The sequence below is a fragment of the Canis lupus genome, chromosome 9 (assembly GCF_048164855.1).
Source record: "Canis lupus baileyi chromosome 9, mCanLup2.hap1, whole genome shotgun sequence".
NCBI lineage: Eukaryota > Metazoa > Chordata > Mammalia > Carnivora > Canidae > Canis > Canis lupus.
Genome location: NC_132846.1, coordinates 46,393,143 through 46,409,242, shown reverse-complemented (window position 1 = coordinate 46,409,242; position 16,100 = coordinate 46,393,143). Strand labels below are relative to the sequence as shown.

Genomic DNA, 16,100 nt, shown 5'->3' with positions numbered 1-16,100 from the left:
CCTAGCCATTCAGGAGGGCAAGAAAAAAAATTTAAATAAAAGGCATAAAGATCTGAAAGGAAGAAGAAAAACTTATCTGCAAATCCCACAATTGTTTATGTACAACACTCCAGGGAACTACAAAACAACTACTAGAACTAATAAATGAATTTAGCAAGACTGTAGGATACAAAGTTGATGTAAAAATAGACAGCCAAGTATTTTCTTACAAATTAGCAGCAAACAATTAGAAAATAAACTTTTTTTAATCCCACTCTTGAACATATGGATATCGATGTGTGTGTGTGTGTGTATACATCCCACCAAAATGAGAGAATCAACAGAGATGACAACACAGAACCCAGAAAACAGAAGACAAATCAAAGAAAAAAACTACCAAGGGAATCCCCATTCCCCAACCAAGATGGTGATAAAGAGGAGTCCCAAAATGGCAGTCCTGTGGAGGCTGGACAGCAAGTCATTCACCAATAGGACATGAAACTCTGGGACTGACAACACCAGAAAAACTGGAACTGACGGACACCCTAATATGTTTTATTATTTGAGTCTTTATAGTTCCAGCAGAATGTTTAGAGCAAAATCACTGATGAGTAGAAAGCTAAGCCAATTAAAAACAAAGTAACCAGTATCTCCAAGTTAGAGAAAGAACAAGTAATTATTGAGTATTCTGTGGCTGTCAGCAATTTTTTTTTAAAGATTTTATTTATTTATTCATGAGAGACCAGAGAGAGAGAGAGAGGCAGAGACACAGGCAGAGGGAGAAGCAGGCTCCATGCAGGGAGCCCAATGTGGGATGCAATCCTGGGTCTCCAGGATCACACCCCGGGCCAAAGGCAGGTGCCAAACCATTGACCCACGCTGGCAATTTTTAAGTAATACTGTAAATATTAAATAACAGCTTGACCAAAAATTAGATAAAATTATCACTAGGAGTAGGTGCCCAGCTGGCTCAGCTGGTAGAGCATGTGATTCTTGGTCTTGGGGTCATGAGTTTAAGCCCTACATTGGGTGTGAGCCTACTTAAAATTAAAAAAAAAAAAAAAATTATTTAATTATCACTGGGAGGATGGAGAAAGAAAAGTCAGTAAGTTAATTAAATCCTCATCCTCTATGGGAAATAGTCAAAAGATAATGCTTAAGAGTTGAAAAGCTGAGACCTAGGAATAAAAATAAGGTACTTAAATATATGGCAGTAAATCCCAGAGTAAACGCTAAAAAAGAAAACCTGAAAATGGTTGCTTCTGAAGAACAACAGGTGGAGCACAGGGTTTTCTCAAGTCTGGTTACAATTTTACTTACTATTTAAACCAGGGATATTTTCACTTTGCTAAAAAGTAAAATAAAATAAGTTTAAAATAAAAAATAAATATTTCAAATAAAAATCTATACTGTCAACCTTGGGGTCTCTGTCAAGGAAATATTTTTAACTGAATTTGCTTTCTCTAAACAAGTCTCAGACAAAATCAGTTTGAATAAAACACATGAAATATATATACACAATTACAAAAAATTTAAAAACTTACTTTTAAAAAAACAAGTAGTTAAAAAATAAATAAATAAATAAATAAAAAATAAAAAAACAAGTAGTTAAATAAAAACATTTAGCAAAAATTAAGATTACAGAAACACTAAGGCCCATATCAAATATATCCAATTTCCTGATAAATACCACAAATAATAATTAAGAAAGCAGAATATTTTTTCAAAAATATTCCCATCAGGGGCACCTGGGTGGCTCAGCAGTTGAGCATCTGCCTTCAGCTCAGGGTGTGATTCCTTAGTCCCGAGAGGAGTCCCACATCGGGCTCCCTGCATGAAGCCTGCTTCTCCCTCTGCCTGTGTCTCTGCCTCTCTCTGTGTCTCTCATGAATAAATAAATAAAATCCTTAAAAAAATTTTTTTTTCAAAAATTTAGCCTCAAAGCATATTTAATATGCTCAAAAGGCCTTTCTACCTACAGTAATAGGCACTTTATTTCTGTTGTTCGGCTCCCCACAGTAACATGGGCTACTTTCCCATACCACCTAAGAGCTCCAAAGACCAGTTTCTCACATTCATACAGAGATATTCCTCAATACCCCTCAGAGGGCACATTACCAGTCATTTCTAACAGAATGACTCTAAACTCCAACCCATCCAATCTCTAAAAGGTGAATTACTTCTGAGGGTAAGTTTTGAAAAACAGCTTTCAAGTCACAAAAATACCAGGAAGGAAGGGGAGAAAGAGACGAGAAAATATGACAAAATTCTGAGAAACATACACATTTTTAAAATTCTTGTAACATTTTAACTCATTCCTCTGGATGTTAAGTGAGAGGCTTTCTGGAAACCCTGAAATAATATTCATAGCTCCATCTAATCAGAAACATTCCAATTAAATGAATGATATTAATGTAATTATCTAAGAAAACACTCAAGGGAACTCTACAGATAGTTTCTAGAATAGACTCCATCCTGTGGGGCAATTTCTCACTGAAGATGTATGTGGCCCATGTACTCATTCCAGTGTTTGTGAAGTGTAATCTATGATTATGCAATTGAACCTTACAGCCACCTCAGGCCATTCTGTGTTTAAAGAGATGTGTTTATGTCTATATCCTGCCAAACAACCATTATACCACTTAACCTCAGTTTAACCACTGCCTGAATGAACTTGTTAGGATTATACTGAGATACAGACACAAAACAAATAATAAGCTAAGAAATGAGATGTCCACATACTAAAAGGGGGGGCAGAGATCCTTACATAATATCCCTTAGTCACCACGGAAAATGTACTTGAGAATTTACATCCTAAAAACTTAAAATTTAAATACAGAACAGAGATAAAAATAACAAATGCCAAATTCCAAAAAGAAATGAATTCCTCTGAAGGGTGGGGTGTGTCATCTCAGAAAGCTGCCCCAAATACAATGTTGTTTCTGGATCTACCCAACCAAATCAGTAAATCTACAAACAAGAGACAAAAAATGAATCTGAGAACAGTTTTACAATGTGCTGTATGGAGTACACTGCACTAGGTTATTGACTATAATCTACTGCCTATCAATGACAAAAGTCACTACCACCACAAAAAAAAAAAAAAAAAAAAAAATAAGCCACTACCACCTAATTACTTCCTAGGATCAAAGCCCACTTTGTGGGTGCCAGACTAACTCTTGGCGAACAAATCCACGCAGGAAAGTGAACAAGCACATTCATTCTCTTCTGCCTGTCAATTATCAAAGATGTACTGGCCAAAAATATTTCTTTTTAAAAATGCTTAGAAATTAAAAACCAGGAATGAGACAATACACTGATGTTTGAAGTGTCCTTTACCATATGTTTTCTTACTTTTTAATAAAATAAACAGTTCGGTCTATAAGGCTAAGAGTCCAGCAAAAGATCTATTTCAATTAACCAGCCACCATATTTTAAGGCTTAAAAAGGAGAGATGCTTTAAGGAGACTGAGTAAAGGTTAAGAAGTTGATAGCCACCATCACATGTACTCTATGATGCCACTTAGACCTCAATTTTATCATTCAAGTGAAAAGTGACATAAGACTACACAAATACGTGAAACCATGTCTTTGCTAAAACTCCATCTATAATGATTATTTTTGAGAAATAACCACCCATAGCCACTTAAAATATCAAAACTATGCCTATAATAAAATCATAAGAGCCTGTATTTCAATGTACTTAAAAACATATCACAGGCTGGGGCAGCTAGGTGGCTCAGTCAATTAAGCGGTGATTCTTGATTTCAGCTCAGGTCACGATCTCAGGGTCATGAGATTAAGCCCCCCATCAGAGTCGTGCTGGGCATGGAGCCTGTTTAAAATTCTCTCTCTCCCTCTCCCTCTGCCTGCCTCTCACTTTCTCTTTCTCTCTCATTCTCTCCTTCTCTAAAAAAATAATTAATTTAATTTAAAAATAAAATAAATTTGAGGGTGCATTCTGGTACTTCCATCAACAGAGAATAGATCATTTTAATCTTTCATTTGTCATGATTGAACAAACCCTTCCGGCAGTATTTTCCTTATTACTCAAGGCTAGGGGAAGCATTACTAGAATTCCATTTCGCAATTCATCTACATTACCACTGACGAATGTTCTCGCAAGTTATTTCTTACTCACGCTACTATAATTTAGGACTAGCAGCAGATGAAGTATACAGTGAACTATTTAGTCAAATATTATGTTACCATTGAGGAAACAATATTCATTTATCAAGGTTATCCTGTTAGTTAATAAATAGAATTCAGTATCAACTTCCCTTTTAATGGCCTCTTTCACTCCAAAATACCAACTACTTATTCAATAAGCATTTTCTTTTATTATATTATGATACTGCTTTTATTATAAATACTTTCTACAAAATGGATACTCCAAAGCATGGACTGTGTTTGCAAAGGTTAAATTATTACTGGTACTAAAAAGCAAAATATACAAATATAAGTAACTGACAAAGTAAACTGTGATGTCATCAAGGAGATGTACCATCTCTGATTCAGTGAATTTCTGGCACTGTTAGCATCATAGGTGGAAGCAGGCCCTTTGAATCCTAGACCCATAACTAGCCATGGGCAAGTGATCTGACCTCTCTGATCCTCCATTTCTAAATGTTTAACCTGGAGACCACCACCAGTTTCACTAGGTTACTGAAAGGAATTAATAGGGCCATTTATATAATAAGCTCTTAACCCAACACCCGACATAAGTAAGTACTGGCCAGCTTGCTGCACTGCCTATGTTAGTCAAGGGAAAAGTATAGAGCAATCACACCTAAAGGAGTTAAGAAATATGGGGATCCCTGGGTGGCGCAGCGGTTTGGCGCCTGCCTTTGGCCCAGGGCGCGATCCTGGAGATCCGGGATCGAATCCCACATCAGGCTCCCGGTGCATGGAGCCTGCTTCTCTCTCTATGTCTCTGCCTCTCTCTCTCTCTCTCTCTCTCTCTCTCTCTCTCTCTCCTCTCTCTGTGACTATCATAAATGAATAAAAAATTTAAAAAAAAAAAACGTTTAAAGAAATATGCATACTAATCTTTAAAAGTCTATCCAAATAGTGAAATGATAATACCACAAAATAAAACAAAATTTACAAAGATCATATGAAAAAGTTCTCCACAATCTAGTATATTTCACCAAATTTTTTTTAAAGTCTAAGTTCTATACTGACTTGAGTAGAAAATGTCTAAGATTTCATTCACGAAACATCTATTACTTTATTACTTCATCTCCCAGTATTTGTAAAACAGAATAAATGTTTTAGTAAGAATTAACTAATGGTTTAATAAGAGTTAAGAATGTTCATTAGCATTTTTTATAAAAGTAAAAGATTGGAAACAGGCTAAGTGTCCACCAAAATGGAAATACATGAAAAAAATCTTGCAGCTATAAAAAGAACAAGAGGAGTTTATATATACTAATATGGAATGATACAAGACTTGGTGTTAAAAAAAATACAAAATACGTAAGACTCTATATTAATACAACCAAAGAAAAAAAAGTATGTCACATGCATACATATTTACATATTTAAATTCATACACAAAGGATCAAAAGTATGCAACCAATGGTGACCTCTTGGTTTCGCATAAATCTGTTATTTTACTATATCAGTGAGATCATACTTACACATTACTTGTGTAATTTATGAACCTCAAGGAAAGTTAAAAATAAGTTTTAGAAAGCACTGTATACTTTACAAAAGGATTTTACAATTCTTTAAATAAATCCTTTAATAAATAGGGGTGTCTGTTAAGTATCTGACTCTCAATTTCCGCTCAGATCTTGATCTCAGGATCTTGAGTTCAAGCCCCGTGTTGGGCCCCATGTTGTGCTCCACACCTAGTATGGAACCTACTTAAAAAAAAAAATCCTTTAACATAGTATCTAACTTGATCTTCTTTAGCTTCTAGAATTTAAGGTAGTATCCCTTATATTTAAAGTGAGAACAGACTCAGGTATTTATTAATCCTCGGTTAATAAATGCAGAGTCAAATAGAAACATACTCCCCCTGACCCTAAATTCAGTGTTCTGATCCTCACACTACAGTGTGAAGTGTCCAGAAACTGAACATGCAGTCATCTACAAGACTCTCTAAATCTCCATACTGCTTCTACTCATATGAGAGTCTGGAATGTGGAGGAAAAGGCATTCTGGTAGGAGTCCAGGATTAGGGTCCAGTCTCAACTACATCATTACTAAGACTTCATGGTAAATCAAACTCTACAACAATGATTCTCTAGGGGACTGCACATCAGGTTCAACAGTGATGTTTTTAAATAATACTAATACTCAAGCCTGATCTCCAGATATTAGAACTTAATCTGGGTCATTAGTATGTTTATTATAAGCTTCCCAGGTTATTTTAAGGTAGGGCTTAGTTAAGACCACAGATATCCTTATCTGATAAAAAATAAAAATAAAAGATATTAAAAACCACTTATGCTATATATATACTTTGCAAAGCTGAAACAAGGGATGCATGTTATATGGGAAAGTCCCCTATAAACAATAAAACACCTCACAAATGTAAAGGAATTATTATTCATTCATTCAAACATGTACCACGTCTTCCATGTGCCAGGCCAGAGAGAGAAGGCATCACCTTCCAGAAGCTGGAAAACTGCCATGCCCTCAATAATTGCTGAGCCATGGGAAAAGGCACAGCAAAGGCACAAAGGTGGTGGTGACCAGTCCAGCCTTAGGGTCCAGCCTTGGGTGATGGTGGGAAGAGGGCTTAGAATGGCCCTCAGAGAGGTGCCTAGGCAACTCAGTCAAGTGTCTGACTCTTGATTTTGACTCAGGTCATGATCTCAGGGTTGTGAGATCAAGCCCATTGTGGGGCTCCACACTCAGCATGGAGTCTGCTTGAGATTCTCTCTCCTGCTCCCTCTGCCACTCCCCCCACCACTGGCATATGCAAATGATCTCTTTCAAATGATAAATAAAACTTTTTTTTTTAGATTTTATTTATTTATTCATGAGAGACACAGAGAGAAATCGAGGCAGAGACACAGGCAGAGGGAGAAGCAGGTTCCTCACAGGGAGCCAGATGTGGGACTCGACCCCAGGTCTCCAGGGTCAGGCCCTGGGCTGAAGGTGGCACTAAACTGCTGAGCCACCTGGGCTGCCCAATAAATAAAACTTTGAAGAAAAAAAAGGCCCGCAAAGAGGAGACCCTCAGCTAGATCCTGGTATTCTGAACAGAGGGCACACCACCAACAGGCTAGTAGTTCAAGATGGCCAGAGGTCCCTCAAAGGATGGTCTCAGGATCCTAAGGGTCCTTAAGACCCTTTCCGAGGGTCTGTGAGGTTAAAATTGTTTTAATATGGGGCTCCTGGGTGGCTCAGTGGTTAAGCATCTGCCTTTGGCTTATGACCTGGTCCTGGGATTGAGTCTCACTCACATCAGATTCCTCACAGGGAGCCTGCTCTCCCTCTGCCTATGTCCCTGCTTCTCTCTCTCTCTCTGTGTGTGTCTCTCATGAATTAATAAAATCTTTTAAAAAACTGTTTTAATATTAACACTAGCACACATCACCACCAAAACCTAGGAATAAACCAAATGTTCTCCAACTGGTAAATGGACACACTACAGTACATTCATACACTGGAATAAGACTGAGCAATAAAAAAATTAAAAAATAAATTATTGATACACACAACAGCATGGATGAATTTCAAATGCACTATATTAAATGAAAGCCAAATTCAAAAGGCTACAACCATACAATTCCATTTACATGACATTTGGAAAAAAGCACAACTATAGGACAGAAAAAAGGTCAGAGGGTGCTAAGGCTAAGGGCAGGGGAACATTTTGGGGTGATGGAAATGTTCTATATCTTCACTGTGGTTAGACAACCACATGCATTTGTCAAAACCCAGAGAACTGTACACTAAAATAGGGTGGATCGCACTGTATAGAAGTTACACTTCAATAATTTTAACTTGTAAAAATAATAGTATGCTATTTGCCTTTTTCCTTCTCTTTCTCTCCTAAATGTACAGTGTTTGCCAGAAGCCGCATGACTAATGGTGTCATCACTCTCCAGCTACGAGAGTGCAAGCTTGTATATTCTTAATGTTCTAAATTTTTCTCCACTTCAACACAGTGATGGATATAATCAACATAAACACAAAAGCTCTCTTGGGGCTTCAACAATTTTAAATTAGTTTCTGAGACCCAAAAGTTTGACAACCACTGCTATAGGTGGTAGGGAGGCGCAGAAGAATTCTAAGCAAAGGGTAAGGGTATCTAAACCCCCAGGAAGAGTCGTGCAGGGAGATGAGTAAAGAGACACTACCAGGGCGCCTGGGGGGCTCAGTCAATTAAGCTGCCAACTCTTGTTTTCGGTTCAGGTGCTGATCTCAGGGCTTTGAGATGGAGCCCCACATCGGGCTCCCTGCTCCGTGTGGAACCTGTTTAAAAGACTCTCTCCCTCTCATTCTACCCCACTCCCTCAAATAAATAAAAATAAATCTTGAAAAAAAAAAAAAAAAAAGGAATTACTACAGAGGTCTGACTAAGGCTGATCCCAGGAAGGAACGGAAAGAAACTATGTCCACACACCATCTGCAGCTTGTTACAAACCCAAGCCAGTGTCTCTCTACTGAGCTCTCTATGTTGGTGTGTTAATGTTTTGCAAATGAATTTCTGTCAGCTAGTAATATAGTCAGGAAATGAAACCTGCTAAAAGAGCCATTCTACAATGCATTACTAGTAAGTGATTTGGGGATTACTCACTCTTCAAACGATGCCAATAATTTAAAACTGAGTTTTATATATTTTAAACTTGAAAAATAACCATCCTGAGGAGGTACAAAAAGCTAATATGGGGGGGAACTTCAATACCTCAAAATCAATTAGGAAAACTAGATAACTGATTAAAAACCAACATATCACTTCTCTGAAATACACTTTCATTTGTATCCAGAAACACTATGACAATCCCAACTCAGCACAATGCTCTATGTGTAAATGTGAGTTTTACTTGGTGTGAGGGGGGAGGTGTTTATCTTTGGTCTACACAGTCCCTTTTCCTCCTGGGGGAAATTCATTTCTAAAACACTGGCCCTATACATTCCACATTACTTCAAGTACAGAGCTTTTTCTATAATCTTCTTATGCCCACAACTATTAGAGTACTTTGGGATGCCACAGAGGTAAAGAAATTAATGTGAAAACCATCTACATCTTTAAACTTTGAATACATGGAAATCAGATGATAGATCAATCAGTCATGGGAAGGAAGTGGTAGGTATTAGAAGGAAGATTTCCTCTACCTAAAAAAAGGAAAAACTTAAATACAATTTTATAAGCCATTTTAAATGAGTATGTGTGCGTGTAACTGCCATCACATACTGCTTCTCTAAGGGTTTTAAGTAGCCAACCCCTGTGACATGTCTGTAATCCCAAAGAGGTAGAAACCTGTCTAGAGATGTCAATTTGCTATCTTTTAGAAAGTTCACCTATACTTCCGTTCATGGGAAAGGAGGTAGGGGCATGCCAGCCTTCTGCCAAAGGAGCCGTGTATGATTAAAAATAAAGTAAAATTAGATCCTTACCTGAAAGTACAGTCCTTTCGATCTACTTCTTATACAGAAATCTTGGATATTAGTTTACTGCCATTCACATTTGAAACTGAACCTATGGACTGAAAGGGAGGAAATAATTAATTTGAAATACATGCACAATGAAGATAAAAACATCGATTCGATCAAAGATGAAATTTCCGTACACTTGTTGAAGCCAAATGGTTTCTGCAGGAAACCTGTTTTCTGTGACTCAAATCCAAAATGGAAAACGTGGGTGGTTCTTCCTGTCTCACCATTAAGAGTCAGCCAATTGGCTGATGAAGTTTTCACACAACTTAAGCTCAAACTTCAGCCTTCCATCTGCTCTAATACTGTCATACCTTAGGGAAATGAAAGAAAAATAAAGGCTTTCTTCAGCCTCAAAGTCAGGCTTAAACAGGTACCTTATTCCATCCAGACTCTATTTGAGTACAAAACTTCAAATCTTCAAAACTTCAAATCCAGATGTGAAAAATAATGAGAGCTGCATCACAAAGTAATTCAGGGGCTTTACAGCTGTCTCTGACTGGAGCTACTATTTCTAAAAAAATTACAAACTAATCTCTCCTGGATACAAGACTACAATTGCAGTGTGACTGTGGAGCAGAGGCTTCCAGCCCAGTCCATGTAACCAAAGCTGCACTCCTTCCCACCCACAAGTCACATACCATTTGCCAAGACCTGTCTGCCAACAGATACTGTATTTGGGCTTCTCAACATACAAGTCTGCCAGACTGGGATACGAATCCAGTAATTCTACAGGGTATTTCCGCATATCCACCTAGAGCTAGTCAACCAGCCAGTGTGATAGAGACAACTGAAAACACACACACTATGGGACACCTTCAATGAGAAAGAGACTGTGGGTAGGAGATACTAGCATGGTATATCATGTACACCCTTCAGCCAAAGGCCTCCTCACCTTTACACCAGTAATCAGTGGAAAATATGCAAATATAAGACCATAACAATTTAGATGGCTATTTCCAACATTAATACAAGGATTCCAAGTGGCAAACCACTCAAGAAGAGCAACTGTCCAGGTCCTAAAGATTCCAGGCCCCATCTGAATATCCCTCCTGCCTCAGGAGGCTGTCTCAGAAATGCTAAGAGGCTCAGAGAGCTCCCCTTGCTTGGCCAAGAAGGGCCTTTCGTGAGCCACCCGTGACTGCCCAGCACGCTCTTACACATCAACCCCCCTGCAGTCACAGAGGAGAATCTATCAGCCAGACTAAAGCAAGGGGCACTGGCTCCCAAAGGATGCATCCCAAGGGAACTGCTCTGTGGCGAGACCATGAAACTTGAAATACATGCACCATCTGTACTTTTAAATTTCATGAAGTTTGGGTATAGAGGCACTAAGCAGATTATGAGCAAATACATATCATAAGCTCTCCGAGCTGGAAGAGGCTGTAATACCCCATTACCACTGTAAAACCATCACCTACAGATAAGATGAAGTCAGAATCTCCTAACTGCCAGCTCAGTGCTCTTCCTATCACACCCTGCTCTTTAATCAACTAGGGAAACGATCTTTTGGAGCATATCAAAATCAAGCTACAACCCCACTGCAGGATAAAAATCTCATTTAACCATGTGTTGAAAAAAAAAAAAAAAAGATTAACATAAAAGATTAAGAAGCAAAACCTTTAGAGTAATTCCCTGCTGGAGAAGGGGTAGGGCAGGGTTGGCCATCTTTCTCCATACAAATACGATCTAATCTTCAGGGAAAATGTACATACAAAATTATATACAAAGATCATCTCTTTCTTTAAAAAACTACATCGCTTCCAAACTTGTACCTCCAGCAAAAAAACACAAACCATAATGCCTTACTTTACTGACACAGAATGTTGAACTGACAAAAATAGCAATCCTTTCTTCACAAGTTGAGGTTGAAAATATTTTCTAAATAAGGTATTTTCACTGTGCTATAATTAATTTCCTCTATTACAATATATTAAACTTCAGAGCAAATCAAGTAGATTTTATTCCCCCATTGTAGTTTTCTTTAAAACTCTGATTTAATGCTTCAAAGACCATAACAATAGGGCAGCCCCGGTGGCGCAGAGGTTTGGCGCCGCCTGCAGCCCGGGGCGGGATCCTGGAGACCTAGGATCGAGTCCCACATCAGGCTCCCTGCATGGAGCCTGCTTCTCCCTCTGCCTGTGTCTCTGCCTCTCTCTCTCTCTGTGTGTCTCAATAAATAAAATCTTTATAAATAAATAAATAAATAAATAAATAAATAAATAAATAAATAAATAAATAAATAAATAAATATATCTGTAAAAAGAGAAAATTACGTATTTAAAAAAAAAAAAAAGACCGTAACAATAATCTTTCACTCTGTTCATTTTCTCCAATTCCAGATCACAATTCCACAAATAACAAAAATATGCTTGCTTATACATATAAAAAGAGAAGAAGACCATTTGTATAGGATGGAATATCTGCATGCATTTTTAAAACTTTTAAGATAAAACCTAAATCTTTGAACAAATTCATAGGTTATCAGAGAGGCCTATTATTAAGGATATTTCAGTCATAATTTGTGACAAAACCTAGAACCAATTCTGCCATGAATTAGTTGTGCAATATTGGGCAAGTCATTTAACCTTTGGGCTTAAGCTAACATAACAAGCCAAAATAGTCAACTTCTAAGATATTTTCTAGGTTTCTGAACATCCTCCTCAGACATTAAGGATCATCTTCATTTCCCTTGAATCCTAAAAATTAAATATATCTTTAAATAATACAAACAAGCATTTTATAAGTTACATTATGCCCCAGAACTTACCAGAAAGCTGCCAGCAGTTTAGATAAATGAAAATTTCAGAACATTGTGGACTTTATCTGCATTAAATGTATCTCCCTGTCTCGTGTTCCAGCTTCTCTGAGCAGGCGTAAAAATGCACTTTCACATCTGGATGACTCTGTTGAAGAGTTTTCCCCAACTCTCCCCAGGCTTTGACTCCTTCCTTCCTCTTCCCATCCCTGCTGTCTCAGGACCCTGATACCCTGAAATCTGGCTCTATCTGCCACAATACTGAAAATGAAAAGCTTTTCTATCATTAGGTTTCAAACCAGCTACCATCCAAATATCTATATCTGTATCTAAATCTGTACATTTTGACCACAGAAATCTAGATTTTTAACGTCTAGAGAATGTTCCACTGATAATATCTGAAAATTTAATGGTTTTTTCATCTGAAGCCGAGTTCCTTACTGCCAAATAAGCAAGGAAGTTCCAGAACACTATTTATAACACAACTCATAACCTTAAGATAATTTTCTTTATGTACCAACTAGTAACTGTGCCATCCCCAGTGAGTTTATGAATAAAATAAGCACTAGAACTGAGAATCTGGCATTTTACTAGTAGAAATCCTAAAGAGTAGTTGCTTTTTGCCATGTTCATTCATTCATATACTGACTGAGCATCTCCTACAGGGTAGGCAATATTTATTCTCTGTGCTAGAAATCCAAAAAATGATACAAAGTCAGCCTTCATGGGGCTTGTGGTCTAAGGGAGGAGACACACAACAGGACACACTGACTATATGAACATAATAGAGACATGATATATACTACATACTCACAGTCAAATTAACACACAGACATATTACATGGGAAATACATATAATGTGAGAGGGACTATGTGCTATTGAAAAGGAGGTGGCCAGAAAAGCAGAGGAAGGGGATTCAGGCATGAATGGAGGGAAGGTGAACTGCAATCTTACGTGGGTCAGGGTAAGACTCACAGCAAGGGCAGCATCGGAGCACAGACTTGAAAGGGCTGAGAAGTGAGTCAAACTAAATTTTCCTTATAATTTTTACCTTGCACTGACCAAGCATGTAACAGAAATGCCTTATCAAAACAACGACATATGAGAAAATTTATGAACAGCCCAGAAGAGTAAACAGAAGAGAACTGTGCATCAACTGCCTTCATTTTTGTAGCTCAGTGTACTAAGTTGAAACTTACATCTTCAATTAGGCATGCTCATTATGCATTTTTTTTCTTCCCTGTTAGTTTGAACAAAATTCTTAGTGCCTGATCCATTTTCCTTAAAAGTCCAGAACAATTTTCCAAGTATTCCTTGATGCATGAAACAACAGTATTATTCAACCAGCAACCCACTGAGACATCCCAACTATCACATGAGGACTTAAATTTCAGTATGAGAACCCACGAGGCACTGGAGCTTCATCCCACTGGGGAGAAACCTGTGCTTTCCCAGAGGGGTTGGTGGGGAAAGACCAGGCAAGCTGTGAAATCAGGAGGCCTCCCCCCACCAACCAGCTGTCTAACCTTGAGCAAATCTCTTCACTCTGGGCTTGGATTTCCTCAACTATAGAATCAGGCCACTGGACCACATTAATTTTATAGTTTGAATAGTTATTTCCAAGCCCATTCCAAGGCTGGGTTCACTTCAGGAAAAAAGTTAAGTAAATAACCATACCCAAAAAATTATAACACTGCTAATCCACCATTCAGAGATCCATACACTTTAATTTGTTCTTCTGAGAACAGTAATGAATTTGTCTTAACTCATGCATCAAGTCTCAACTCTCCCTCTCGGATCAAAAAAGATTCACAAGGATGGGTCTGGACTAGTTCACCAAAGACAAATGAACTTGCAAAAAAAGATAGTATTTTTGTCTTGGCTTTATTATCAACATACTCTTAAGTAGACTAATATGGAAATCCTAAACTAACACAAGCATGCACCTGCTGAGGGGTTTTAAATATTCTTCATGCACCACCAATTCCAATTTTTAAAAATGTGTTTTTAAAGAGTAGGCTTCCATCAAAGTTACTTGCGATCCATTAGTCTTCTTACTACTATATTATTTCAAATAGGTGCTATGATTAGCATCTTATTCAGAGAGCCCCAAGATCTACACTTCCCACCACCATTTACAGCTCCCTTCTGTGTAAAGCCCACCTGTTCGATGCAGATTAAAAAAGGAAGCAAATAAACGAACTGAGGTTGGAAGAATTGTTTCCTGACTTCTTTGCCGTATGGTACAGGCAAAGTAAATTAGGTTCTGCCAACCAGGCGCAGCACACAGGACTCCATCAGAACAGAGTCATGTTACTTGGGAAAAGAAGCAAGGTGGAAGGGTATGTGGCACCCACTTTGCTGGCAACATGCAGTGCTTCTGGCTCTGGCTCCCTGACTTGGAGCGTCCCAACCCAGGCAGGGGCAGCAGCCCCTCAAAGCGCCAATCCCACAGTGCTGTACCGGCAACCATTCCCAGAAATTTGGCCTACAGGCTCTTTCTTCAGCCCTCCTGATGATTTGCTAAGCTACCTATCACCTCTAATAAATCCCCCTCTGTTTACACTAACTAGAATAGATCTTAGTATCTGTAACCAAAAACTCTGACCAATTCACGTAGCACATATTCCTTTCATTATTTCCATACACAAGAGCTGAGATTGAAAGACACAAGAAACACATAGAACATTCCACCATAAGTCAAGAGTTCTTTGTTTCCAGCCAGGGCTCAAATCCACAATCAACACTTGCAACCTTTCCTTATACGTACTTTCTCATAAATTTCATCGCCTCTGCCATGCATGGAGAAGAAAATGATTTTTGCCTAACTAATTTTCTATCAATAAAGAGTCTGATGACAGTAACTTGGCGAGATATTTGAGAACGGGATATAATAAACATCGTTTTCCATACCAGCTCAAGTTTATGGAGAAGTCTGCAGTGTTAGGCAGCACTTTGAGAACATTCCCAAACTGCAGACAAGGTGATCTAATGCTGTGTTGCGATGCCAAAATGATCAGCACTCTATGCCAAGGCATACCTTAATTCACAAAGCAGCAATGAACTTTTCACTTATTTTCACCCATCCCTCAGGGCAAGATAATCATAGTAAAACCACAGACACATCGGGTAACTAAAATATAATCCTATGACCTAACACCAAAAGCAGACTAGAAATGCTGAGAAGTGATTATACATGTTAAAATTCTCTTCTCGGCAGAAAGACACTAAGTCCCATAAAATCAGTTGACAAAAATGAGAAAAGTAATCAGTTGTTAGTAATACTGTTCTTCGAAATGGCAGAAGAATCTTACAAAGGACATTTGATATCTCTGAATTATCAAATTACTCTGTACTATCAAACATCACAAAAATATTTCTCAGGTAATACTCAAAGGCCAAACTTCTGTAGAAAAAGATCACTTACACACTTCTGAAGCCAATTAATGACACTGATACTCAGAAGACGACTCAGCACTCTGCCAAATAGAAAGCGGGTATTCAATTCAAAGGAAAGCACAAGTATGCATCAACAGAGACTCCAGACATGTCTACCAATGTTAGTGCCAATCTTGCCCAGGGTCCCAGGCACTCAGAACAATTCCAGCTTCCTTACTGCAGCACCACCTCCCCCTCCTGCTGCCCCAAATCACTTTTATCAAATACTCGGCAGCACATTTAGCTTTAACACTGGTGGTGGGGAGAATGGGAATCCACAAAAGTCAAAAATAACTGTATTTTTCC

General features: G+C 38.2%; 1 protein-coding gene across 21 annotated transcripts in view; it reads right to left on the bottom strand.

Annotated features, from left to right (window-relative positions):
• The window catches only part of SIPA1L1 (signal induced proliferation associated 1 like 1), a 377,379-nt gene that overhangs the window by 331,797 nt on the left and 29,482 nt on the right, over nucleotides 1-16,100 (bottom strand). For all 21 annotated transcript variants that reach the window (XM_072839140.1, XM_072839145.1, XM_072839153.1 and 18 more), the window contains one exon: nucleotides 9,562-9,650. The gene's annotated coding sequence lies outside the window, so the exon portion shown is untranslated. The remainder of the gene's footprint in view (nucleotides 1-9,561; nucleotides 9,651-16,100) is intronic.